This window comes from Canis aureus, chromosome 25, assembly GCF_053574225.1.
Source record: "Canis aureus isolate CA01 chromosome 25, VMU_Caureus_v.1.0, whole genome shotgun sequence".
Classification (NCBI taxonomy): domain Eukaryota; kingdom Metazoa; phylum Chordata; class Mammalia; order Carnivora; family Canidae; genus Canis; species Canis aureus.
Window position 1 is genome coordinate 21,766,745 of NC_135635.1, and position 26,324 is coordinate 21,793,068.

At 43.3% G+C, this 26,324-nt stretch overlaps 2 long non-coding RNA genes across 12 annotated transcripts; one reads left to right on the forward strand and one right to left on the reverse strand.

The window, feature by feature from the left end:
• The first annotated feature begins 5,185 nt into the window (after positions 1-5,185).
• Positions 5,186-24,121, forward strand: LOC144297075 (uncharacterized). Of its 11 annotated transcripts, XR_013364129.1 has the most exons (8): positions 5,186-5,335; positions 7,416-7,710; positions 11,170-11,305; positions 11,908-11,989; positions 12,117-12,321; positions 12,998-13,172; positions 18,026-18,219; positions 19,323-20,878. It is a non-coding gene; the product is annotated as an uncharacterized LOC144297075 (long non-coding RNA). The 11 variants fall into 11 exon arrangements; XR_013364134.1 differs by lacking the exons at positions 18,026-18,219; positions 19,323-20,878 and adding an exon at positions 23,236-24,121; XR_013364135.1 differs by lacking the exon at positions 18,026-18,219 and having other exon boundaries at positions 7,416-7,605; positions 19,323-20,876.
• LOC144297076 (uncharacterized) lies at positions 19,622-25,799 on the reverse strand. Its single transcript, XR_013364138.1, has 2 exons — positions 24,776-25,799; positions 19,622-23,469 (listed from the first exon to the last, which is right to left on the reverse strand). It is a non-coding gene; the product is annotated as an uncharacterized LOC144297076 (long non-coding RNA).
• Between the last annotated feature and the right edge of the window lie 525 nt (positions 25,800-26,324).

Here is a 26,324-nt window from a genome sequence, read left to right on the forward strand (position 1 = left end):
ATTCAAGGAAAAGAAATAATTATTTATAGACTTTTCTCAAATTCATAACCAATTTTGTGATTTGATACAAACCGTGAAGGATTGTCAACTTTTAGTTTCAGTAATGTTCTTCACAAACCCCTTGGTTTTTGAAAGGTGTTGAAATAATAGTCAAAATTTATGAGATGTAGAAAAAGTGCTCCCTCTGCTGACTTACAGCAACCAAGCTACAAGTCATAGAATGTGGAGCCAAGCCCGGAGATCAGTTTGTCCAGCCCCCTGCATTTTATAATATGAAGCCCAGAGGTATCACATATCCTCCTAACATCAGACGAATAGCTACCTGGAGCCAGCACAAGAGGCCAGAACTGCTATATCCCTCGGTCAGTAAACTACCTTCCACTGCCACATCTTCAACCGTGGAAACTGAATTTGATTGGGCAGCATTCATGAAACATCACAAGTAAACCACAAGAACAAAGGAAATAAAAATTACCATTAGAAAACCATGTAGGATTTTTGAGCATTGTAATTTCCTGAACTTAGAAAAATAGCGTATAACCCAGAATAATGGGGAAAAGTAGCATTTTGAATATTTTGAGCTACATTGCAATGCCATATGGTAATAATATTAGTTCCATAACCAGAAAAAAATTCAAAGTAAATCAGAGAACAATGTATGTTCTAGCATTTGTATACTTTTGGTATAATAAAGTTAAAAAACCTCAGGGTTAGGCCAGATTTTATGCGTCAGTCATTTAGTCCAAATACCTATATACTTAATGATAATAAGATAAAGTTAGTGATGACAGACTGCAAAATAATACTGTCTATATGGCATCTGAAAATTGTTATTTTGGTAATTGGTTATGAATTAAAACATTGGAGTAATGACTCCAGTAATGATTCACTAAGAACGGTCCTATGCCTGCAGTAGTGAAATTTTAGCCAAAATGTGCTGTAATATATGTGATTTTTCAATTTAAGACAAATATGAATCTTGAATTACTAATGCTTTTATATATACGGTACGCATATAGTATTGTGCCACTTGATTTTGCATACATATATTTCTCAGCAAACTTCATATTGAACTGATATGTGGCCTTTTCTTCACAAAGAGCCAAGGCACTAGGAACTACATTTTAATAGCTATTTAAAGTATGATGAGTTTTAGTTCCTATCACTGTGAAAACTATTTTTCATTTAGTTCTCTGTTATTGACGACGCAGGCCATAAGTTTGGTTATTGCTCATCATGAGATTTTTTTCAAAAGTAGTTAAAAGAAGCCTCACTCAATTTCTGAATATGTCACAGGTCAATTTTGAACCTCTCCACGGAAGGTGATTGCCAGTTGAGATCCTTAGAAGACAAGACTGGGCAAAAGTATTAAGGCCTTTGCACAGAAATGAACAGAGCCCTCGTATACCAATTAAGGCTATTATAATGCGGAAAGTTGGCTGTGCTATTGTGATAATAGTTTTTTACTTCAGATAGCAATCTAATGTTTTTCATTAGACAAAAATTCTTAATCTGTTGGACCCTCAGATCAATAGCCATAGTTCTGTGTTACTTTACATCAGCTAAAAATGGATATACAGTGTATGCTGAAGTCCAATGTAAGTTTTAGTTTTTCATAAAATTTAATAGATTTTCACAGAAAATTATCACATATTTCCTGCAATTAGCATGAGATTTATACTAAACAACATGTTCAGCATGTACTTTAAAAATAGGCTCCTAGAAAGGAGTTGGATATTTGCCTTAAATTTGAGCTTCTTGCAGTAGTTCAGTGATTCCATATTGGAAACTCCAAACAAATGTAAAACTATACCTTTTCAAAAGCCGATATTTTAAAATTCTGAATTCAGTGATACCCAGTTTATCTGGCCTCAGGGAATGATATATACTCCATGAAACAGTGATTCAGAAAACTGAAGCTTCTATGTTCAAGTGCCAATATTGTTTATCTTTTCTTTTGTTTCCTTCAATTCTTTTAGTGGAAAACTTACTAAAATATGTCACACATATCCTCTAAAGTGTCCTACACGTCTTAGAAATAAATACCCTATCCAGATAGTTATAACTATCTGTAGTTATCCATTCTCAATAAATCAGGGTCACCATGATAAACATCACTTTTGCACTATGCATGTCATCTGGGAGTACTGGCATCTGCGCTAAATTCTTTTTGAGTTCTTATATCTGCTTTTTATAGGTTTTTCAGTCTCTTTACTCATGATCAGACTGCCAGCTGTCACTTCTTGATGTGTCAGAGTGCCTGCCTCCAACTCTTATCTAATGTGCTATCTCTGACTTACTGTGGCCTGGGAAACCATTTAACCAAAACTACACCTATTTGAGATGTGTTTAGAATTAGAATAAATAGGCTCTAACAGAAGTACCTGAGGGGCACTTTCTTAAACTGTGTGAGCTTGTAGAATCAGTAACACATTTCTCCCACAACCTTTTTTCTTTATTTCCTTTTTCACATTCTCAACAATGTTCCTTACCAGAACACTTACGCAAAAGCCTCAGATATTTTGTATACTTTTTGATCATCTTATTACATAAAAAAGCAGCTTGCTAATGGCTTTATCCCACACCTAGCCACAGAATAAAGACCTTTCCAAGACAGAAAGGAATTCTTTTATTTGATCATTTCTTTCTCTCAGATTGATAGGAATAGGGGACTGAGGGTCATTAGTGAAAACTGATTTAGCTTTTTAATTCATGATGACCCTGGCCCTGCTTCTGGTGTATAATTTCCTCCACTTTTGAATTTTGGAAATCTGGGGTGGCAGTTACCAGCAAAAGGCATTCTGAGGAACTGGCAGAGAGGTGTGTAGGCCCGAATGATGCCTCTGAATTTAGTCACACCCATCAGAGAGCTTCTGGTAAGAGGTTTCAGACTCTCTACTGAAAAGCAACAGACTTTTCTCCATGAGCCTATAAAATTCAATGAACAGTGGGTATGGGGATACAGGCATTTGTTTTGCTCCAACTATATATGAAGTGCTGTGATAGTGCTGGAAAACCAAAGACTAATAATCTCTGAAGATCTCAAAGTCTAGTGGGGGTGACAGACCTACATGAAAATAAGTGACAGTGCAACATAGTAGGTGCTCTACAGAAGTGAATACAACACTAGGGGGTGAGGCAGGCTACCTTCATCTGCAAATGTCAGAGGCCTAGAGTAGCTGGGTGAATGAGTCCATGGAGCCATCTCCAAGGAGAAGGTTCTTATATACTCTGGTCCTGTGCTGAGCACCAGGGGTTTGATTAGTTACATTTGACTAAGGTCTGAGCACTGATTTCCTCATTTCTCAGTCTCTTTAGAACTTGACTGCTGTACTGGCTCTCACCATCATCTTCTCCTGAGACCCTGAACTGTAAGTTGGGACTGAGGAGCAGGTAATGGTATTTCCTACTGCAAAGGACAGCATTTATAGCATGATAATTTCTAATGTGGTAGGTGTGTGGGGGGGGGAGTACTTAGTACCCCACAAGCAGCTTGCTCTCACCTCAACCACCTCTCTCTCTTACGGAAGGAACTAAGGGGGATTTCTTTCCCTTTAAGGGCATGATGACCCAGGTTCTTTACTCAGTACCCAAAGGGGAAATAAAAGAGAGAGCAGTTCTAAAGGGAAACAAGGAATCCTAAAGTCTATTTTTTAAAACCTCCGGGAGGAAGCTGAAGCAAGCAACTAGTCCAAGGTCACGTAGCTCAGTAAGCAGCAGAATCAGGACTGGAACCAGATGTTTTGGTTCTGAATCCACTGCTCTTTACGTTATTACCCCATAGCAATAATAATGAGGTCACAGGAGACAGTCTGAGCTTTGCTCATGACATGAGTTGAGCCAGTCCGTGTGAGGTCCTAAGAGGCAGAGTATGTTCTGTTGGTGGAGATGGAAGGATGGTCAGGTAACGCCTTTCTAAAACATGGCATGGAGCATGCAATAATCAAAGATGCTGGGGATACCATATTCAAGGCCCCCTACAAAGAACCCTACAATTTCACTGTTTCCTCAATTTGGAGAGGCTCAGAAGTGTGCCTTCTTTTGTTTAGGAGTCCCCACACGGTCTGGCGAGCTCTCCACCTCTGCCTCTACCCTCCCTGCCTATGCGGTTCTGGCTGAACTCTAAAGACGCTCCATGAAAGAAGAGATCAGAGGCCAACTATGAATCCGGACAGAAGGAACACTTAGAATTGAGGAAGTAGGAAGGAGGGCCATTTGCTACAGGTTTTCCGTGGGGTATTTTTAGGGTGCTGTAAACTTTAGCTACAGTTTCAACCTGAAGCCTTTTACATATGGGTAAGCACGTGTGTGAGCCTAGAATATCAAATGTTTCACAACTGAAGCAATGAGGCTCTGCCGCGTAGCCCCGTAAGAAACCCTGCTTCCATCTGCGGCTTTACAGGTTCGGTCATTGTGTTCCGCACATTAGTTTTCACAGGGGAACTTCAACCTGGAGCCAATTCCTGTAGACCTGTCACTTAGGGTAAATCCCGACGATTCCCTGTAATACCCCAGTTTAAAGACAAGGACTTCTCCTCCTACGGCGCCTCCCGCGGGGCTGGGATTGCGAGCACCTCTGCCGAGCAAGGCTCCTCCGCGCGGCTCTGCGGGAGCTGGGTGCTCCTCACGTGACCAGCAGGCGAAGAGACCTGGGGCGAGCCCGCACCCCCGGAGAGCTCGGCCGGCTCCAGGGCGCGCGACCCAGGCTCTATTTCTGGGCTCCGCGGTTGCCACGTGCACCTCGGAACCCTGGCCCGCCCCCCCCGCCCCACGCCCCACGCCCCACGCCAGCTCCCTGCGTCTCCGCACCAGCGCTGCTCCGCGGAGCCTTAAAGCGCGGGGGCAACGACGTCCTCAGCCTTGAGATCTTCAAGGAGCTCTAGGGTTGGAAAGAGAGCAGCATTCTTAGGTTGCCTAGCGATAAACCTGCGGACGGTATCACGCTCCCGGAGGCCGGCGTCCCTCCCCATCCTCCCCTCCCTCCTCCCCCCTCCCACGCCGGGTTCAAAGTACAGCCGCGCGGGGTGAGGGAGCCGGAGCCGGACGCGGCGCTGTCACGTGCGCCCGCACATGCCCAGGCGCACGCTGCGCGGCACGTGAGGCGGGGCGGGGCGGGGCGGGGCGGGGGCGGGGAGGCGGCGGCTCGCGGCGTTCCGCGCGTGCGCAGTCGGCCCCCCCAGCCGCGGGCGCCCCGGGAGCGGGAGCGGGAGCGGGAGGCGGGAGGCGGAGGGCCGCGGGGAGGGCCGCGGGGAGGGCCCCGGGCGGGGCTGAGGACGCGCCCTGCCGACAGCTGCGACGCGGTGCTCCCTGCTGAGTCCGAGCGGGCCGGCCCGAGGTAGTCATTCCTCCCGAATTAAAGCTGGCGCCGACCCCGGGCTCCTCGAACCCTTCTGACACAGCAGTTTCCGAGCCGCCCTCCTCGGCGCGGGTTAGAGGAAGGTCGACGGCGGCGCGGGGCGGGCCTGGGGGCGGGGACGTCGAACCCGGGCCGCGGCGGCCGGGCGGGGGCGGGGGCGGCGGAGGCGGAGGAGGAGGAGGAGGAGGACGCACCCGGGCGCGCCGGGACTGCGGCCAGACCCCGTCCTGCCCCGCGCCCGGGCCGCGTCTCGCCGTGGGAGCCCCGGGAGGCGGCGCGGAGCGGAGGGCCCGGCTGCCCAGGCGCTGCCGCTCGCACGCGCCTCCGTTCTGCCGACCGAGCGCCCACTGGTGAAGCGCCGCAGGAGCTAGTTAACTGTGATCCAGTCCGTCGGGGCCTTGCGTGCAGGGTATCCGGTAAAAGAAGGTTTTTTTTGTCGCACCAGTGGTTCTGCGTGGTGCAGTAAAGTGAAGGGAATTAATGCAGTGTTAGGAGCTGGAGGGATGGATTGTTTTTTCTTCTTTTTTTTTTTCTTTTGGATTTATCTTTTTAACGTCTGATTTAAAAAAATTATTTACGAATCCCTTCGCTTGGGGGGGGGGGGGGGAGAGAAAAAAAAGGTCCGATCTCACGCTTTCACTTTTTCGAAGTGTCGAGGTTTATTTGGTCTTGTAAGACTTCTAAAAATATGCATGTTTAGAAATGATCTAAAATGAGTAATTAGTGTGAAGGAGTCTGGAATTCGTGATGCCCTTTAGATAACCGAGAACACCGAGCGATGTAACAAAAGTAGGGAAGCACCACTACCTCCTGCAAGTACGGTTTTGGTCTTGTGATGGAAAGCGATCTCTGGCATTGCCAGTAATATCTGGACAGGTCAGGTGCCAGTGTTTGCAGAGACATCATAGAGTGGTTGTGTACTGTCCAGTGTAAAGGGCACAGCGAGGGCCACCCTGGAGACAACTGCTATAAGCTAACAGACGTTCACAGAGCACAAGATGAATCCATTGTTGTTTGCCTTTTAATGATAGGTGGGCATAATGTCCTAGACAGTTTAGTTATTAATAATATCCTGAAAGTTGAAAAGGCAAAGATATATATGTGCTGCTGAAGCGAGCGCTGAAAAAGCAAAGAAAGACTTCAAACATGCACTCAACAAGTTTATATCGAGCTCCTGCTATGTGCCAGGCATTGGGGATACAGCAATGATCCGCATCTACAAATCTTATCACCCATTATGGTGCTCAAAACTTCTGATAAAACCTCACAAGTTCCCAGGCACTTGCCAATCATTATTGTAACAACCAGTGATCAGTATCCCTCTGCACTGGATTTTTTTCAGATGACTTACGAAAAATGCCAGGTTAAAGGAGTAAATCTCCAGTCCCATCAATGGGCACATCCTGTCCTATCCCTTTACCGCTTTTCACTTCCTAGATCTACACTTGTCCCGTCTTCCAAGAGGGCAAGCTTGATGCTTACCCAGAATATTTGTTCTCCCTCATCCATCTGCTTGCAACCCTCAACCCTAGCTGTTTGGATGGCTGATTCCAATCCCACCCCACACCTTCCCCCTGCCTTTAATAGATCTCTGCTCAAATGCTGCTTCTTGAGAGAGGCCCTCCCTGAGCAGCCCAAGGGCCATATATAAAATACCAGTTCTCTCCCATCATTCTTTATTTTTACTCATTTTTTTTCTCACAGCATATATCACCCCTGACATAGTGTGTGTATGCTGGTGTATATGTACACACAGACACCAGGTACTGTGTGACATGGAGACGTCAGCAGGTGGTAAACAGCCAAAGGCAGTTGGCATCCCATGCTTGCAAATGGGAAAAGACTCAGAGTGGTTTGGAAGCTGATTGAATTTATTGTCACAATAAAATTATAAGATACAATATTAAAGCATTAACTGAGTTCCCCTGACAAGAGAGTTAATATCAATTCCATCTTATCCTAAATGATTGCAACTTACTATGTTAAAAAATTATCTACTTAAATATCTTCTTTGAAATTAAACAATATTCTGATTATTTCTCCATCCCTTGAATTAAAGAGAACAAGCTACAATAGCCCGGCAGATGGAGTAAGTTTCCGAACAAGGAGGATGAACAGCTGTCCGATGGCTCCTGAACCTGTGTAGAAATGAGTGGGACCCTCTGAATTCTACCGGTGATGGATTACACAACACATGCAGCTAAGGCTTGAAGCTCCCGAATGCTTTAGCTCTTAGCTGGCTCTGCCAGGTGTGGTAACCTTTGTCCCCTGGTGAATGAGCTTCTTCAAGGCAAGAGCTAGCGTCATCTATTTATCAGTGTATGCTCAGCACCAAGCACAATACCTGGCACGCAGTAAGCACTCAATATATGGTTGTTGAAATCCAAACCATTCTCTCCATTCCCACAATCATTGCCCTAGTTTCAGGCTTTATCATCTCTCACCTACATTATTGCAAGAATCTACTCAGTGGCCTTTGTCCAGTCTTCCTTTCCCCCAAGCACTGGCCATACTGCCAGCACAATCGTATGGTAAAAATGGCCAGGGACTCCCCATTACAGGAAACAGGCATGAAAGCTTAAACCTTCCCTTCTCATTTCACCCCCTTCTATTCTATCTCATCTTTGACTCCCCGTCCCCCACCAGAAATAGGTATCTGATGCCCTAGCTGCCCTGAACTGCCACATGTCCCTGAATATGCTTTGTACTCTCAAATGCTTGCCTTTGAGAAGAATGGCCTTTATTTGGAGGCCTCCTACTTGTGCTTCAAAACCCAAATTAAATCCTCTCTCAAAAACTTCCAAAACTATCCTACCCAAACTTAACCTCACTCACTCCTTTGCTTTGTGTTCTCTTAGCCCTTTCCTTAAATCTCCACTTTGGTGTTTAAAATCTGCTGCAAGGGCAGCCATGGTGGCCCAGCGGTTTAGCGCCGCCTTTGGCCCGGGTTGTGGTCCTGGAGACTCAGGATCCACTCCCACGTCGGGCTCCCTGCATGGAACCTGCTTCTCCTCTGCCTGTGTCTCTGCCTCTCTCTCTCTCTCTCTCTGTGCCTCTCATGAATAAATAAAATATAATCTTAAAAAAATATCTTCTGCAAACGTGTATGTGCAAGAAGTGATGTGAGTGCTTGTTTTCTGTCATTAATTGTAACCTCAAGCCACCTCTCCAAAGGCTAGTGGAAAACAATTGTGTCACTGTGAGCTCTCCTACTCCTACCTACTTTAGGATTTCACAAGAACCTGGGTTACCATGATTACAGAGGAAGAATTCCTTTAGTCTCAGATTGTCCTAGATAACTGTCAGTATCCACACCTGCTGCTTGGTATCCCTGGCTCCTCTGCTTCTTTCTGGGTAGGAGTCTTTGCCAAGGCTGGATGATCCAGACCGTAAGGGCATTGGGTCTGCATTGGGTCTGCATTCTTCCTCTGTGTCTTTGCCACACCAAGGAACTGTAGACCCGAGAGCCCACAGGCCTTCCTGCTTCCATGCCTACTTCTTCCGATGGACGGTTCTAGGGACAAGCATGTAAGCTACATTAGTGGTGTTGGTTAAGTGTAAGACCACAGGGAATGGTAGGGATCACAGGAAACTGGGGGTCGTAACCTCTTAAAAGAGGCAGACATTACTCAGCTCCAACTAATTGGAGCCAGATGAAAGTGCAGCCCAGTATTGTCAGGCCATCCAGTTTCCCCAGGAAACACTAAAATCTACATTTTAAGGTGAAATCTACTTTCAAATATTGCCCACAGTTTTTTTAAAACTTCAAAACACTCTTCATTATAAATGAAGCATACCTGTAAAAGTATTAGCCTGGAGGTCACTTCAAGACCTCTGCTTTAAAAGAGGCCTAGCAGGAGATTTTCTTCAAGCATTTAACCCCAAACTTCTCTGACCCAGAGAGCCCTGAAGTCATCCTTGAAAATAGATGGAGAGCAAAATACAAAATCAATACAAGCAGACACAGATTAATGTCTCAATAAATTACCCTGTCATACTGGGACTTTTCACATTGTATTGTAATTAGTTGTGTCTCCCACACCTGGTCACCCAAACCCTGCCACTCATCATGGCACCACCCCAGCCTCCACTTGGTGCTTGGCCCTCGCTGCTGTGTGTCAGACTGTTTACTTGTTCTTAGCTCCTTCTCCAGTTTCCTTTATGACCCTCCCAGCCCTCTCTCTCCCACTTACCTCAAGACCTCCACTTGCCTCCAGATTCCTCATGCTCAGAACAAACCCTCCTTCATCAAGAGAATTCATCCCACTCAATGTAATATCCCCAAACCCTAAACTCTGCCCCCCTACCTCCTCCCACACCCTCACTTCTCAGGTGGCCCTCCTGCTCAGAGCCAACCCTTCTCTTTGTGTCATCACTAGTGTATTAAAACTATCTAGGGGGACCTGGGTCTCAGTGGGTTAAGCAGCCAACTCTTGATTCAGCTCAGGTTGTGATCTCTGGGTCCTGGGATGGAGCCCCTGTTATGCTCCACTCTCAGCGGGGAGTCTGCTTCAGGACTCTCTCTCTCTGTCCTTCTCCCTGTTCACTCTCACACATGCTCTCTCTCCCTCTCATATTAATGGATAAATCTTTAAAAAAGAAAAACCTATTAGAACTCCTCTGTCCTTTCCATGCAGTGAGTCTAGATCTCTGTTAAGGGAGCTCTGTTACTAACTCATTAAGGTATTCCTGGAGTCTAGCACACTGCTCGGGATAGGGAAGATGCCCAATAAACATGTGTTAAATAAATACCCTTTTTATCAGGGGGCTGTACTACAGTTCCTAAAAAATTGTCTAGAGACATAAGACAACTGCTGACACCTGATGCTTTGTAGGTTATTAATCTAGAGAAAGTAGTTTCCCCTGACTCTGAAAGTGGGCTAAATTTGGAGGAGATAATCCAAGAGGGAATGTAGCTGGCAGGCTAGGGAGTTTCTCCTGGGTCAGGTTGGTGCCATCCAGCTGTGAGTTTGCTGTATTAATACCTCCTATCTGTCTTCTCTGATTACTGCTGGTGAGGCTGGCCTTTGGCACTTGCTGAGGGGAGCAAAGGGGAAGTCTCCATGACCAAGGTGTCACATTGCTCTCTGTCCCCTCAGGTTCCACCCGAAGACACCACTATTTCATTAGCAGATTATCTCAGGGCAAGACAATAAGCACCATGCTTTCTTACGCCTTGCTATGTTTCAAAACATTTTTTTCTCCTCTCTATCCCTCTAACTTTCAAACTTTTTATTTTTTAAAAAATATTCTGGAGGCATTTTAAATCTATGTAAATTATCTAATTGTATTTCCCTTTAATTCTACTCTCATGCTTTTTTTTTTTTTTAAGATTTTATTTATTTATTCATGAGAGACACTCGCAGAGGAGGAAAGAGAGAGAGGCAGAGACACAGGCAGAGGGTGAGGCAGGCCCCATGCAGGGAACCCAATTTGAGATTGATACTGGGACTCCATCCCAGGACTCCAGGATCACAACCTGGGGCGAAGGCAGGCGCTAAACCACTAAGCCACACAGGGATCCCCCTAATCTCACGTTTTAAACAAGTATCTCATATCCTTTTTTTTTATTTAAAAAAAAATTTAAGATTTTATTTATTTATTCATGACAGAGAGAGAGAGAGAGAGAGAGAGAGAGAGGCAGAGACATAGGCAGAGGGAGAAGCAGGCTCCATGCAGGGAGCCTGACGTGGGACCCGATCCCGGGTCTCCAGGATCACACACTGGGCCGAAGGCGGCGCCAAACCACTGGGCCACCCCAGCTGCCCCTATCTTTTTTTTAAAAAAAGATTTTATTTATTTATTCGCGACAGACACACAGAGAGAGGCAGAGTCACAGGCAGAGGGAGAAGCAGGCTCCCTGGAGGGAGCCTGAGGTGGGACTTGATTCCAGGACCCCAGGATCACGACCTAGGCCAAAGACAGATGCCCAACCACCCAACCACCCAGGTGCCCCTCTCATATCCTAATTTATATCTCATTACCCTGCTGACTTTCAACCTTTTATTTTTGAATTTTATCTATTTAAAATTATTTTACAACTGACTTCATTTTTATTTTAGTTTTAACAAGTTACTTTAACTTTCTGGTTTCCTTTTGAATTTTATTTTCTTGCTCTAATCTTATTTTGTAGCTCATGTCGTACTTTTGTTTTATGAGTTTTTATAATTCTCCTAGTTTAAAATCTTGCCCTACTATTTCTTTTTTTTATTTTTAATTTTTATTTATTTATGATAGTTACAGAGAGAGAGAGAGGCAGAGACACAGGCAGAGAGAGGGAGAAGCAGGCTCCATGCACCAGGAGCCTGACGTGGGATTCGATCCCGGGTCTCCAGGATCGCGCCCTGGGCCAAAGGCAGGCGCCAAACCGCTGCGCCACCCAGGGATCCCTGCCCTACTATTTCTTTAAGAATTTTTTATGTCCCAGTTTTCAGCTTTTAATTGGTTAAGTCTTCCAAGATCCTTTAGCACCACACTTTAAACTTTCCCTTTCTTTTTTTGGCACTATAACTTTTCTTTTTTAAGCTTTTCTCTTATTTATCATCTGTTAGCTGATCTAGTTCAAATAGTAAGAAAGACACTGAAATTGGGAAACTTCTCGGCCCCTTCTCCCACTTCTTGCCAATCATTACTGTAAGTACTTTTTTTTTGCACTAATGTTGCTTTTTGATGTAGCATTCTATGCAATCTTTATTTTTATATTGAATATTTTCAAATCTATGGTTTCTAATTGTTTTAATAAATTTCTTTTGGTTGCAAGGAACAAACTAATTCCAGTTACCTCAACTGATGGGCACTTTATTGTAGGAATGAATGTGTGAAAGAAGGAAGCAGACATCTCAGCCACTGTGTAGGCCAGGTATCATATCAATCCTATGTGGAATCCTCGGGAACAGTAGGAACTGATGCAGATTTGGGCCTCACAGGCACTAAAAGAAAAAGTTCAAAGCAAATGCAGTATCAGGGTGAGAATCTTCATTTTATACTTTGTTAATACGTGTAACCTAACTAAATCTGGATTTCAAAGATTAAACAGAAATTCATATGGACATCCAGAAAGAAGGCAAAAAAAAAAAAAAAAAAGGTCAAGTACAGATAGCTTCAGATTCCTCCCTAGCAATCTTCTCTACCGAAGACAGAGGAGAAGGTTTATACCTTTGTTGTTCAGAAATGCGACTCACGCACCAGCAGCCCCGGGATTACTTGGGAGCTTATTAGGAATGCAGGATCTCTGCTGCCATTCCATATCTACTGAATCAGAATCTGCACGTGACCAGATTTTTAGGTGATTCTTATGCATACGAAATTCTGAGGGAACAAAAATGTGATACAGTTTTTAAAAGCCCACCCAAAGAGTCTCTAGTATAGAGACAACAAATTCTCAAATCTGAAAGAATAAAGCAGTGATTCTCAACCAGGCTGCTTCTTTGACCCTTGTTTGTAACTTCCTTTGGCCTTTTTTTTTTTCCTACTAAGAGCGCTTATTCTCTTAGTGTAATTTCTCTGAGATTGGAGATATTTACTTGTCTGTACGTTAGGACCCTTTGAGAATTTTTTAAAAATACTGTTGCGTGGATCATACTGTTAGAGAAACTGATTGAATTGGTTTGGAATGATAGCCAAAAGTCATTGGTTTTTCAGAAGCTCTCAGGTCATTACAGTATGAAGCCAAGGTTGAGAATCATTGACTCAAGGGAAAATAAACCCATAAACCTCAAGAGGGTTTCTCTTGAAAGAACCACTGAAAGATGGACACCAGACAACAAAGCAAGGAATCAAGAGAAAGAGCTTAGGAATGAAGAAGTTGTGGCGAGAGGTAATTATCTAGCTAATTTAAGAGTAAACTACAATTAAATAACTTGGAATTCTGGTTAGAGAATATAATGATTGATGCATGAAGAGGCACAATATGGTATTGTCTACCCTCTAAAGTCCTATTTATTTATTTATTTTTAAATGTTTTATTTATTTATGATAGTCACACACACAGAGAGAGAGAGGCAGAGACACAGGCAGAGGGAGAAGCAGGCTCCATGCACCGGGAGCCCGACGTGGGATTCGATCCCGGGTCTCCAGGATCGCGCCCTGGGCCAAAGGCAGGCACCAAACCGCTGCGCCACCCAGGGATCCCTAAAGTCCTATTTAGACTTGGTGCACTCTCTCACCAAATCCATTATTTTTGGGGTTTAATATCATTAGTTTTGAGTTTCACACCAGTGATTGCTGTGCTCCACGTTGCTCCTTCTGCCCACCTCACTACTGGCAAGCTTTTCCTCAGATGGGAGACTCGACAATGACAATGGTGACTTAACTTGCCTGTGTGCTCTCACACTGGGTTTCTGAAAAAGAGCAAGATATATGGAGTAGGAGGAGACTAGGGGAGGCCTAATGATGTTGGGTGAGAATTGGAAGTATCAGCATAAACTCATGATTATAGGCTGCACAGCTCCTGCCTCTCTGGGGCCTTGCCTTGCAGATTCCAGGGCTTCAGCTGCCCCTAACTCCAATCTTTTCCTCTCCAGATCAGAGGGACTGCCCTTCTCTGCTTGGATTCCAGATGGCAACGCGGCAATCAGGGAAATTTTCCCCAGGCAGGGAGCCAAGTGCTTCAGGAGGCTTACCTCTTATATTTCCCTGCCTTCAGGAATTGATTGCACGCTTGTGTTGCCTAGTTGGCCTTGTGTTGCTTCTTCTCCAATGTCTGAAGATACTTGCCTTAGACATTGTGCCTAATTTTATAACTAAGGCAAGAGAGCCAGTACCAGATACTCCATCACAGACAACAGCAGAAATGCTGGGCCATATGTTCAATAATAGTATTTCATTAATGTTAAATTTCCTGAAATTGATCATCACATTGATGATGAAAGGATTCTTTGATTATGGGTTAAGAACTCCTTGTTCTTAGAATATATGTACTGCTGGGCAGCTGCATGGCTGAGTTGGTTAAGCAGCTGCCTTCAGCTCAGGTCATGATCCCCGGGTCCTGGGATAGAGTCCTACATCAGGCTCCCTGCTGACCAGGGAATTTGTTCTTCCCTTTCCCTCTACCCCTCCCCCCTGCTCATGCTCTCTCTTTGTCTCAAATAAATAAATAAAATCTTTTTTAAGAAAAAGAATATACATGCTGAAATACTTGAGATAGAGGATTATGTTGCCTACAACTTACTTGGAAATGCTTCAGTCAGAAGATAGTAATTTGAATAGCAATAATATATATATTTGTAGAGGGAGCATGGCAAAGAAATTGATAAAATAGATGTGGAAAATGTTATCAGTGATGAATACTGGAAGAGTATGTGGGGGTAAATCACACTGCTTATGTATTTTTCTTAGAAGTTTGAAATATTTTCAAAATAAATAGTAAACAAAACATCACTTAAATGTGGACTGGACTTAGTGGTTCACATCCAAAGTTAGAGCATGGAAAGAAAAATTAGTGACTTTACAGTGAAGAAGCCTGGCAAACACCACCTTAACCAAATGATCAAGGCTGATATCACCAGTGGTAAGTCGTGTGGATATCATGTGCCCACTGGTATGTGATGAAAAGGTTTTCTCAATCAAAGTTTATAACCTGATTTAAGAATTAATGGGTATCCTAAAATATGCCTTTCCTTAAATACCTGTTTAAATTGGGTAAATATTAGCCTTTTCATTTTATGTCTACCTAGCTTAAGTAGAATCCATCTGTGGAGAAATCATGATGTGTGTTCATTTATGAATTTTATTCTAGTTTTATAGTCCAGAGAGATTAATGACATTTATATGCAACAGTGATTTTTTTAAGTGTAATTCTGTTTTAATTCAAACGCCAATATTACTGTATTAATGTCATTCATAACATTTGAATGACATTTAGGATATCTTTATTTAAAATAATATATAAAATATTATTGCACTTATATACATTTTAGGACATACAAATATATACTTCATGTCATTAAGAAAGGAAAAAGGAAGGAATTTTTCATTAAAAATATATATTTGGCTTCTCTGGAATTGTTCCTTCCCAGTTAGAAGGCAGTAATAGGAGTGTGAACTTTAGAGATTGGCTACCTGGGTTCTTCTTTTGGATTTAGTAGGAGAGCATTCATCATAGGGTAGTGTGAATATTGACACATATGTATATGTTACATGTGGGGTGAATTGTACTCACAGAGTAGAGGTAAGGAGCTATATACAAGCCTGGAACACAACAGACTTTGGAAAATATTAGTTATATCGTTGTTTGTCCATTATTTTTAGATCTTGTTTGCTCAAATCAAAGAATCACTGGACTGGTGGCCCTTTGGGTAAAGTGTCTTCCCAGCTCTAATCAGCTGTGACTATGGGAAAAGGTTACATACCCAGCACAGCTGTCCTGTCATCAATTACTGGGATCAGAAGAATTTCCGTTAGAGGCCTTGGGCTTAGGAAGGATGGTCAGTGATACATATAACACCTTGAGATACATGTTACATTGGGTTTCAAGCAAACTCTGATTAGAGGAGAGGATGGATAATCCTGAATTGGGTTTGAAATAAAGTTATTTGTTCTCCTCTTGGGTAACTTGACTAAATTGTCATGATTTTAAATATGTTGAATGCTCCCTCAAAGATATTCATGGCCTAATCCCTGAATCCTGTGATTTAGCTTATATTGCAAAAGAAGCTTTGCAGGTGTGATATGGTGAAATTATCCTGGATTATCCAGGTATGCCCAGTCTAATCACATACAATATCAAAAGTGGAGAATCTTTCCTGGTTCTGTAGGAGAGAAGAGAACAAAAAAAAAGAAAGCCATGAAGTGGGAGAGGGGCTTAATCTGTCGTCACTGGCTTTGAAGGTAGTCATGCTAAAGGATGTGGGAAGCCTCTAGAAGTGGGCTGGAAGCCAGCAAGGAAATAGGAACTTCAGTCCTACACTCACAAGGACTTAAATTCCATCAACAACCCAAAGAAGTAGAAGATGGATCCTCCCCTAAGACCTTCAGAAAGGAATGCAGACCACCAACACCTTGATTTTAGTGAACTTCTGACTTCCAGCTTCCATACTGGACTTCTTTTTTTTCCCCTCAAAGATTTTATTTATTTATTAATGAGAGACACAGAGAGAGAGAGAGGCAGAGGGAGAAGCAGGCTCCATGAAGGAAGCCTGTTGTGGGACTAGATCCCAGGACTCCGGGATCATGACCTGGGCTGAAGGCAGATGCTCAACCGCTGAGCCACTCAGTCATCCCCCATACTGAACTTCTAACCAACAGACTGTAAGGGAATAAGTTTGTGTTGTTTTAAATCACTATATTTTTGGGTGCCTGGGTGGCTTAGTCAGTTAAGTGTCTGCCTTCAGCTCAGGTCATGATCCTGGAGTCCTGGGATTCATGATCCTGGAGTCCTGTGATGGAGCCCTGCATCAGTCTCCCTGCTCAGCGGGGAGTCTGCTTCTCCCTCTCCCGCTCCCCCTGCTTGTGCTCTCTCTGTTAAATAAATAATAAATACAATATTTTAAAAATCACTATGTTTTTGGTAACTTGTTATGGCAGCAACATTAAATGAATAGAGCGGGTCTTATTGGGAAAGTAAAATTTCAGCAAAGACTCCAAGGGAGTGAGAGAGGGGGCCATGAGGAAATCTAGAGGAAGAACATTCCAGGTAGAGAGAACAGCAAGGACAAGGGCCCTCAGGAGCACGTGCAGCTTGTCTGAGGAACAAGGAGGCCAGTGTGCCTGGTGGAGAGGGAACAAGAAGGAGAATCGTAATAGATAACATCAGATCAGGAGGGCTTGCCTTCTCTATTGTGAAATCAGACTGGCTGGCCTTCCTACCCAAACTTAGAGAACGATAACCACCTTGACCTTTTTCTGACTGAGAAGTTAGGCACAGGCCACTGCACACTCCCCGATTCCACTTGTCCGGGCGGTCATTTGGAGCGCCCTCGGTGTTTGATGCGCCTCATTTTCCTGGCGGTGAAGGCCCATTCTTGCACATTTCCAGATCTGGCTGGAAATCCCCCAGACTGCCCGGTTTCAAGGAACTGGTTATCAGGCTGGATGAGTTGGTTTGCCACTTTGCAAGTCACTGTGGCTCTATCCCTTTATAACCAGTAAACTCTGACACTTGCCTCCGGAGGCTAGGTTTCCTTTCCTGGAGAGTTGGCTGTGATAAGAATGCCGACGTGCTGGTTTTCCTCACAGGGCTTAGCGTCATTCTGCAAGACATCTCAAATTTTTAATACTCAACTCCCCTCCTCTCATTCGTGGCTTTAGTCATTTTATCTTTCTGGCTGTTGGGAAACATATATTTTGGCAGAGGTAAAGGGGAATCGCTCAGCTTCACATCTGTCAAGCTCCAAAGCACTGTTATCAGACACCCAAGGCCATGTTGCAGGAATCTTTCTCCTTCCGTTTTAATCTAGGTCTGCAATAAACTGTATGTGATTTAGCATTAGCAGTTCCTGCCCAAGGCACCTGTGGGTAGTTTGCGGTGTCTGACCCCCTCTCGTCTCACAGTGGGAGAATATATGCTCTCCAGCTCACACAGAAAACAAAGTTACTAGACTAGAAGAGGCAAAAAAACCTTCTAATTTCTATTTTTGAATTTCCCCCCAAAGTTTCCATTTAGGATATTTTTGATATACTTACATTTCTTTTTCTTTCTTTCTTCCTTCCTTTTTTTTTTTTTTTTTAAAGATTTTATTTACTTATTCATGAGAGACACACAGAGGCAGAGACACAGGTAGAGGGAGAAGCAGGATCCCTGCGAGGAGCCCAATGTGGGCCTCCTTGGAACAATTGCTCATGATGCCTGCCAGCGTTTTGAGACTGGGCGGCACAGCACCTCAAGACCAGCCCAGGGGAGTAAACTATAACAGAGATCCATACAGGTTATTTCTCTTGTCCTATTGATTCAGCTACCCTCCCTTCACCAGATCTTCTGAAATTCCTAATAAGTAACCGGTTATTAGAGAAAAATAGTGGAGTAAGCCTGCAAATGGCATTTTCTGCAAAATTCAGAGGTTCGTCCTCCAGAGGGATGGAAGTTTCTCATCTTGTGGTGTTCTAGCTCTTGGCATCCTGGACAGTTAGGGTTTGCTTATTAACCCCGTGGGGGATTTCCATGAGGTCTTGAGGATATTGCTTAAATCTCGAATATTCATCTCCAACAGAGAAGACATTTCCAGATTTTTAAAAAATATTTTATTTATTTATTCATGAGAGACACAGAGAGAGGCAGAGACATAGGCAGAGGGAGAAGCAGACTCCTCGTGGGGAGCCCCATGCGGCGGCACTGGATGCCAGGACCCCAGGATCAGGACCTGAGCCAAAGGCAGACAGTCACTGAGCCACCCAAGTGCCTTGACATTTCCAGATTATACAAATCCTATGTACCATCTAGAGAAAGGGAGTATAGCTCAAGTGTACGAATGCAGCAATCAGGATGCAGGTGATTATTAGCTAACTCTATTCCTGTAAAAGCAAAGGCAAAATTAGGCTGAGGTCCTGATCTCCGAATCTTTCCCCTGCCATGAGGTGCTCAGCATAGCTCACCTCATTCTTTCTCGACACTCCTATTGTAAATTCTACTTAGATTTAAAAGACCGGGGTGTGAATCCTACCTCCACTAGTTACCCATATGCATTTGGGGAAAGGACTTACACATTGTTTTGCCTGTGTCCTTATCTGCATAATGGAGAGGGTGGTGATTCAAGGTCCATGAGTGTTTGGAGCTCCCTGAGGGTTAGAACACTAAACAAACACTTATGGTACTTGGTTCCAAGGAGGCAGTCTAGCATATAGGTCGAGAGCATGGAATTTGGTGTGGGGCAGCCTGGAGTGAGGCTCACTTAGCTTTGTGACCTCAAGTGCTACTACTTCTCTAAATCTATGTTTCTCTTGCCTGTAAAGACAATGGTTTTAATGAGGTAGGATAGTTCTAAGGACTAAATGACATAATCTAAAACCTCCTTTGCATTTCTCTCTGGGCAAGGTCAGTGGTTATGCAACGCCGCGGAAAGCCGAGAAGGAAGGCAAACAGATGTAGCTTCCACGTGGTGTGATGGGCCCTCATGCCCCAGCTGCATTAGGCCTTTTCTGGGACTGCAGAGCTGCGTGAAGGACCAGAACCCGTTCCCACGCAGTGTATTCTGCGCGGATGGCCCCCTGTGAAACGTGGTAGCCCCACATTTTTTCCTGCTCCCCCACATTATGTGACCAACCTGTAGCCACCTGATAGGTTGTAAAACTAGTTTTCCTGCTGTCTTGCCACCTAATCAGTTCTCACGTGAGTTCTTTTTTTTTTTTTTTTTCTCTGGGTCAGAGGATCATGAGTTCTTGGGTTCACTGTGGTCAGAGTCAATAGCCACCTTTCCGGAAGCTGCTTGCCAATGAGATAATTCAGAATTTCTTCGGGAAACACCAATATCTAAATCCACACAAATTTTCCATTTTTCTAACTAGAACAGCTGAATACAGCTTAGTCAGGAACACCCTAGGATTAGCAGGCTGTCAAACACTCTTAATTACATTTGGACTGTTTGGCATCTCTCACATCTGGAGCCCTGAAATATTAAGCAAGTCATGTGACTATTTAATTGGGTCAAGATGGCCTTTCCTAAAGTTAGGCAATTGTTCCCACCAACAGTCTTCATGTTTCTGGTTTGGAAAAGAGATATAACACTGTTTGCTATGTGCCTCTTACTATAAATGTTGGACACTGTTCTAAGCACATAATATGAACTAATTCATTTAATATGGTGCTACCATATAAGGAAACCCAGGCATTGAGAAGTCAGGCGACCTGCTCCTAGTCACATAGCCACCCTTCCCTAGCCTGCTTTGCCTTTGGCTATTCCATACTTGATTTTAGCCAGCAGCCAGAGGAAAGGGAAAAAACTCCACAGTAAAGTTTGTTTCTAATAGCTGCAGAGGAGTATTTCATTCTGTTACCAAATTTACCATGAAGAGTTTGATTCCAGCCATACAAAGAGCTTTAAAAAATATACTAATTTCACAGTCATGTAATTCCGATTCTAAAAAACATGTGTATTTGAGATATAATGAGAGTCTTTCCCCATTTTATTTGTCATATTTTTTTTTCTAAAAAGTTGCTTTATGGGGCAGCCCGGTAGCTCAGTGGTTTAGCGCTGCCTTCAGCCCAGGACCTGATCCTAAAGACCCAGGATCGAGTCCCACATCAGGCTCCCTACATGGAGCCTGCTTCTCCCTCTGCCTGTGTCTCTGCCTCTCTCTCTCTCTCTCTGTGACTATCATAAATAAATAAAAATTTAAAAAAAGTTGCTTTATCTCTCATAATGTGATTTCTTTTTAAGATTTAGCTTTATTTTTTTTTCTTGCATATGTATTCCGATTTGGCTTATTGAGACCTAACTTGCCTAGAGTTAGAGTTAGCAAGTGCTTCCAAAATATCCAGTTGAAAATTTCACGCAATTGTTTTGTCACCTATTGTAATATTCTTGTTAAATCCCTGTTGGTTGGTTGGTTTTCAGAAAGAGATTTTCTTTAAAGCAGCAATGATTTTGGTGCTATTTAGACACTATCTGTTTATTAGTACCTTACTAGTAAGGTACTTAGTAATACTTAATGAATGAAATAATTAATATGTACTTTTGACAATGCTTACTTATATTGACATCATTTAAGAATGCTCAACTTACAACCGTCTATTTAAAAATTATTAATCAGAATAAAATCTTCACACGCTAGCTTCTAACCATTTCTTGTTACTGCCCATTCCTTCCTGTGCAAGGGGCAGAAATAGGGTAGGGAAGACAGGGAGAAATGGTGAGATAGCTGCACATGGAAGGAAGACCTGTAGAGCCTTGGCTTTCAAACCTATGAGACCCAAAGCCCCTTTTGTGATAAATATTTTGTTATTCTCCTTTACTACCCTTCAATGAAATCCATAGAAAATATAATCCGTAATACACAGAATTAAAACTAACACACACACACACACACACACACACAGCTTGACTGCAATACAAAGAAGAAATAAAAGAAACATTCACATATGGAATTGCACAGCTATAGCCATGCTAAAAAACAATGAAGTGGTCATCTGATTATGAGTTTGCTGGAATTTAAGAGGTACAGGAAAGTCTTCAATTCGATTCATCTTTTTATATTTAACATTTTGAATAAAGACTAAAAAGGTATATTTAAATGTATGCTTGAAACCACCGTGAATCAAGAGCTATAAATGCAGACTGTTCCCAGTGTGTTCTCTTGGTGGCTGGGCTCCACCAGGTACGGCTGCTGACAGGATCCTCAGAGATGGTGTCAAGTCGTGGTAAAATTCTGAATGAAATAAAGCACAATCTCCCTTTGACTTATATCATAGTCATATTCCTATAACATCAAATTTTATTAAAACCACACTACAAATGATTTGTGCTTAAATGCAAAATAGAGGGGATCCCTGGGTGGCTCAGTGGTTTAGTGCCTGCCTTTGGCCCAGGGCGTGATCCTGGGGTCCTGGGATCGAGTCCTGCGTTGGGTTCCCTGCATGGAGCCTGCTTCTCCCTCTGCCTGTGTCTCTGCCTCTCTGTGTCTTTCATGAATGAATGGATTAAATAAATAAATAAATAAATACATGCAAAATAGACTTAGTTTCTAAGAAACAGAATTTTTCACCTGTAAATCTAAGGCAGGGCATTAAAAGTTGTGAGAGACATTTAGTAATACCTTTACTTTTGGGGGGCAGTGCCCTGTGCACCTGTGGCAGCTAATGTCCCTGGCTCTCCACTGTATTAAAAGGAAGAGGTGTGGGACCCCTGGTGGCTTGGCAGTTGAGCATCTGCCTTTGGCTCAGGGCGTGATCCCCGTCCCAGGATCGAATCCCACATCAGGCTCCCTCCAGGGAGCCTGCTTCTCCCTCTGCCTATGTCTCTGCCTCTCTCTCTGTGTCTCTCATAAATAAATAAGTCAAATCAAAATAAATAAATAAATAAAAGAGGTAGTGCCTCTAATCACTGGGACCACCTCAAACACCCCTGCAAGTTTAGAAACGCACCCCTAGTGGCTGGAACATCCTCTTTTGAGAAGCACTGCCCTGGAGGCTTGTGATAAGCTGGGATAAAGGGAACTTTTTCTTAATTCTTTCCAGAGAGTTGAATTCACAACAGTGGTTTCTTAACATCCTGTTTCAAAGAACTTTCAATTCACTTTTTACAAGATTTTTATTTGGGAAATCTTGTTGGAGCAACTGAATACGATACTGCCAGCTATGTTGGAGCCAACTCATCTGCAGGGCAATGCTCCTCCTTAATACTCGCTGAACAGCTCTCCATATCTTGCTAAATACAGGGATCTCTGCAAATTATTTCCTTTAAAATACGGACCTCTAGATTCTTGTTCTGTTCAGGACATTCTGATTCTTCAACAATCCCAGCCAAGTTGAGTGACTAGAGTGTGGATTTTGTAAGTGCTTTTCTAATCCTTTGCCTTGGCACTTTCCCTCTGATATCTGCATGCTCTTTATGATTACAAAATTGTTATCACCTGCTAGCTGCTAAGTGGCCTCAGCGAAATGAGTTGTTCCTTTTGATCAAACCCGTAGTAGATAAAAATGACCAATTACTACTGGGTTGTACAGGGAAACTAAGTTTCAAATGATCTTTCAGACTATGTTACAATTTCTTTTTTAAGGTTTTATTTATTTATTTGAGAGAGAGAGAGAGAGAACCAGTAGGGGGAGAGGCAGAGAGAGAGGGAGAAACACACTCCCCCCTGAGCAGGGAGCCGGATGTGGGGCTCCATCCCAGGACCCCAGGATCATGACCTGGGCACCCAGGCGCCCCCAGATTATGTTCCTTTTCACTTTAGGAACGTGTCCTAGGGGGTGAGCAGATAAAAACACAGCTACTTCATTTTTGGCACAGAAACACCTCAAGTCCTGGGAGTAAGAAGCCCATTGTCTTCCCGAAACAAAGCAGCAGAGCAAATTTACATCAAGACAAACAGCCGACTTCTCCGGGGCTCAGCATCTCTTCACCTCCTCAGGGGTCCCAGGGAACCGCTGGGATCGCGGGCTCGCGAGCCCTGGGGCCGACGGGCGGTAGCTGCTGCCCTCTAGCGGAGCTCCTTGTTACTGCAGACTCTAGGTTGACCAATGCCTGGGAAAGAAAGGTTTGAATGATGCGGATAACCGAGAACTTTGTAGTCTGTAATTCTCTCGGAATGAATTAACACATTTTTTTTTGTAATTACCTGAATAAATAGTCATTTAAATGTTTTCTGGGGCACCTGGGTGGCTCAGTAGTTGAGCATCTGCCTTCCGCTCAGGTCGTGATCCCAGGGTTCTGGAATCGAGTCCCGCCCTGGGCTCCCAGCGGGGAGCCTGCTTCTCCCTCTGCCTATGTTTCTGCTTCTCTCTCTCTGTGTCTCTCATGAATAAATAATAAGATCTAAAATAAAATAAAAATCTATAAGATTGAAGTAGAATACTTATTTAAATAAAAATCTTAAGATCTAAAATAAAATAAAAATCTATCCCTACTTCAAGTTTTACTTTCCCATCATCATTTTCTGTTTTAGCTCTGCCGGGCTGGCTGCATAATTTGCGGTGCTCATGTTAAATGAAAATGTGAGATTCCCTGGTTTCAAAACCAGGAAAGGGGAGCCATCGAAGGTACTAAAATACTTCCTCCTGTCTTCTGCAATTTCTCTCTTGACTTGTTATGGTTTTTTTATTTGCTATTGTCATCCTAAAGTAAAATTTAAAATTTTTAATTGCTAGCATGAATTTTATCATTCATCTTTATCTTGTGCAATGCAAATGATAACTTCAACTCTAAGAACAAATATAATTGTATTGTGTAGATATAACTTGTGTTGAAATTATACAATGTATATTTTGTACCTCCTACATGTATGTATTTTGTTCTTCCCAGAACTATACAAATACTAAACAAAAGTACTTCAACTGTTTTTTATTTTACTTCCTGATTCATGTACATGCAACCAACACTTTCTGCCTTCAGAGAGGTAAGTAAATAATAACTGAAAGGATAAGGGACTATGGGTTGTCCTATTTAAAAAAATAAATTTATTTATTCATGAGAGACACAAAGAGAGGCAGAGACATAGGCCGAGGGAGAAGCAGGCTCCCTGCCGGGAGCCAATGTGGGACTGGATCACCCCGGATCCTGCCCTGAGTCAAAGGCAGATGCTCAACCACTGAGCCACCCAGGGGTCCCCCTATCTTTCTCTTTTTTCTCTGCCAAATATACACAATAAGTGGTTGGTTAAGCAACACGAGTAAGAAAGGATATGATAGAGTTTCTTGGTCATTTGTGTTTCTTAGAACACAAGACTTTGCTGCCTTCCCTCTGTATTAGAAGAAGTTATGTGAAAGAAAAGGATGACCTCTCAGGGCTCGCAATGCTCCTGTTTACTCAATCATAGATGGAACACACTTACCTTGTACTTGCTTCGAGTCTTGCTGAAGTTCCTCGCACTGTGGGCCCCCTGCACTTCTGTGTTCACGGGACACTGTGCTGCCATATGCGGAGGGGGAGACAAAGAATAATGGAGATGCAAGTGAGTGCGTGCCCACACGCACGGTCCATTGTCCCAGCTGATGTCACAAAACACAAGTTTAAAAAACAGAATTACTAAAGATTTCATGACAGTGACAGCAGAGCATTAAAGCAAGCACAGCACCCTTCTGGTTGCAGGGGCCTGGATGGCTGCACAGATCGAAAGCTGCAAATCTGGCCCCTGCAACTTTAATCAGTTCTGCAAAATTACAAGCCCAATCTGTTTTGCTTGTTTGGACTTACATCAGTTCTGAATGAGAAGGCACAATTTAGACTCCGAAAGAACGTGGAGGGACTTTTCTAGTATACAACCACTGGCCAACAGGTCCTGGGCAGGGACAGCGGCTGTGGCGGATTCTGTGGTAGAGCCACGCGCTAGGGCAGTGGCTGCCGGAGGGCTGTGATTTGCACGCCGCTTTGGGTTCAGAGCCATAGTTTCCAAGTGAGGATAAAGATTACTAACATAGGAATCATGAGAGAATGTTCATTACATCTAATGGAGGCATACTCTGAAAGACTAGAAGGATATTTGCTGTAAAGCAATTGGAAAAAGGCTTCCTGACTCCTCAGCATAAACATGTGACAAGAGGTAAAATTAAATTCACTTTTAAAACTTCATGGTATTTAAAAATAGACAAGTGCTAGGGTTTCTTCAGCTTAACCTTTCAAAAGGGGTGGCTAAATAAGCCTGGCAGGAAGACTGAATGTTAGTGGAAAATTTAGAAATGAATGTATCAAAGAGTCGATCAAATGCACATGTTGTGTGGTAAATACCATGTTTAGAGCACATGCCCAGAGAGACGCAGAAGGGGGCATGCAGAGGCAGAAGGCAGAGTTTCTGCCAACTAAGACCCAACAGTAGGCATGAAATTATCAGAAAATGGTAGAAGGTTCAACTTAAAAAGTTTTTTTTACTAGTCTAGTAATGAAATTTTATTTCACTCAATGTAGACAAAAGATCTCTCATAGACATATCTTACTTTCTTGCCTTCTTAAAGGGTATCTTGAATTTGGTTTGACTTTTTTCTTGGTGACCAACACGAATTGGCATTAACTTATTAGAATTTTATTTTTATTTTTTGAAAGATTTTATTTATTTATTCATTCATTCATTCATAGAGACACACAGAGAGAGAGAGAGACAGAGACAGAGACAGAGACAGAGAGGCAGAGACACAGGAGGGAGAAGCAGGCTCCATGCAGGGAGCCCGACGTGGGACTCGATCCTGGGTCTCCAGGATCACACCCCGAGCTGCAGGCAGCGCCATCACCGCTGCGCTACCGGGGCTGCAGAACTTATTAGAATTTTAAAATTATTTTTTCTTCTCCTCTCTTTCTCCTCCTCCTCTAATAAATTTTCTTTTTCTTGTTTCCTTCCCTGGGTATAGGGTTATCAGCTGATTCCTTTGCTGAATGATCCATTTATCTCT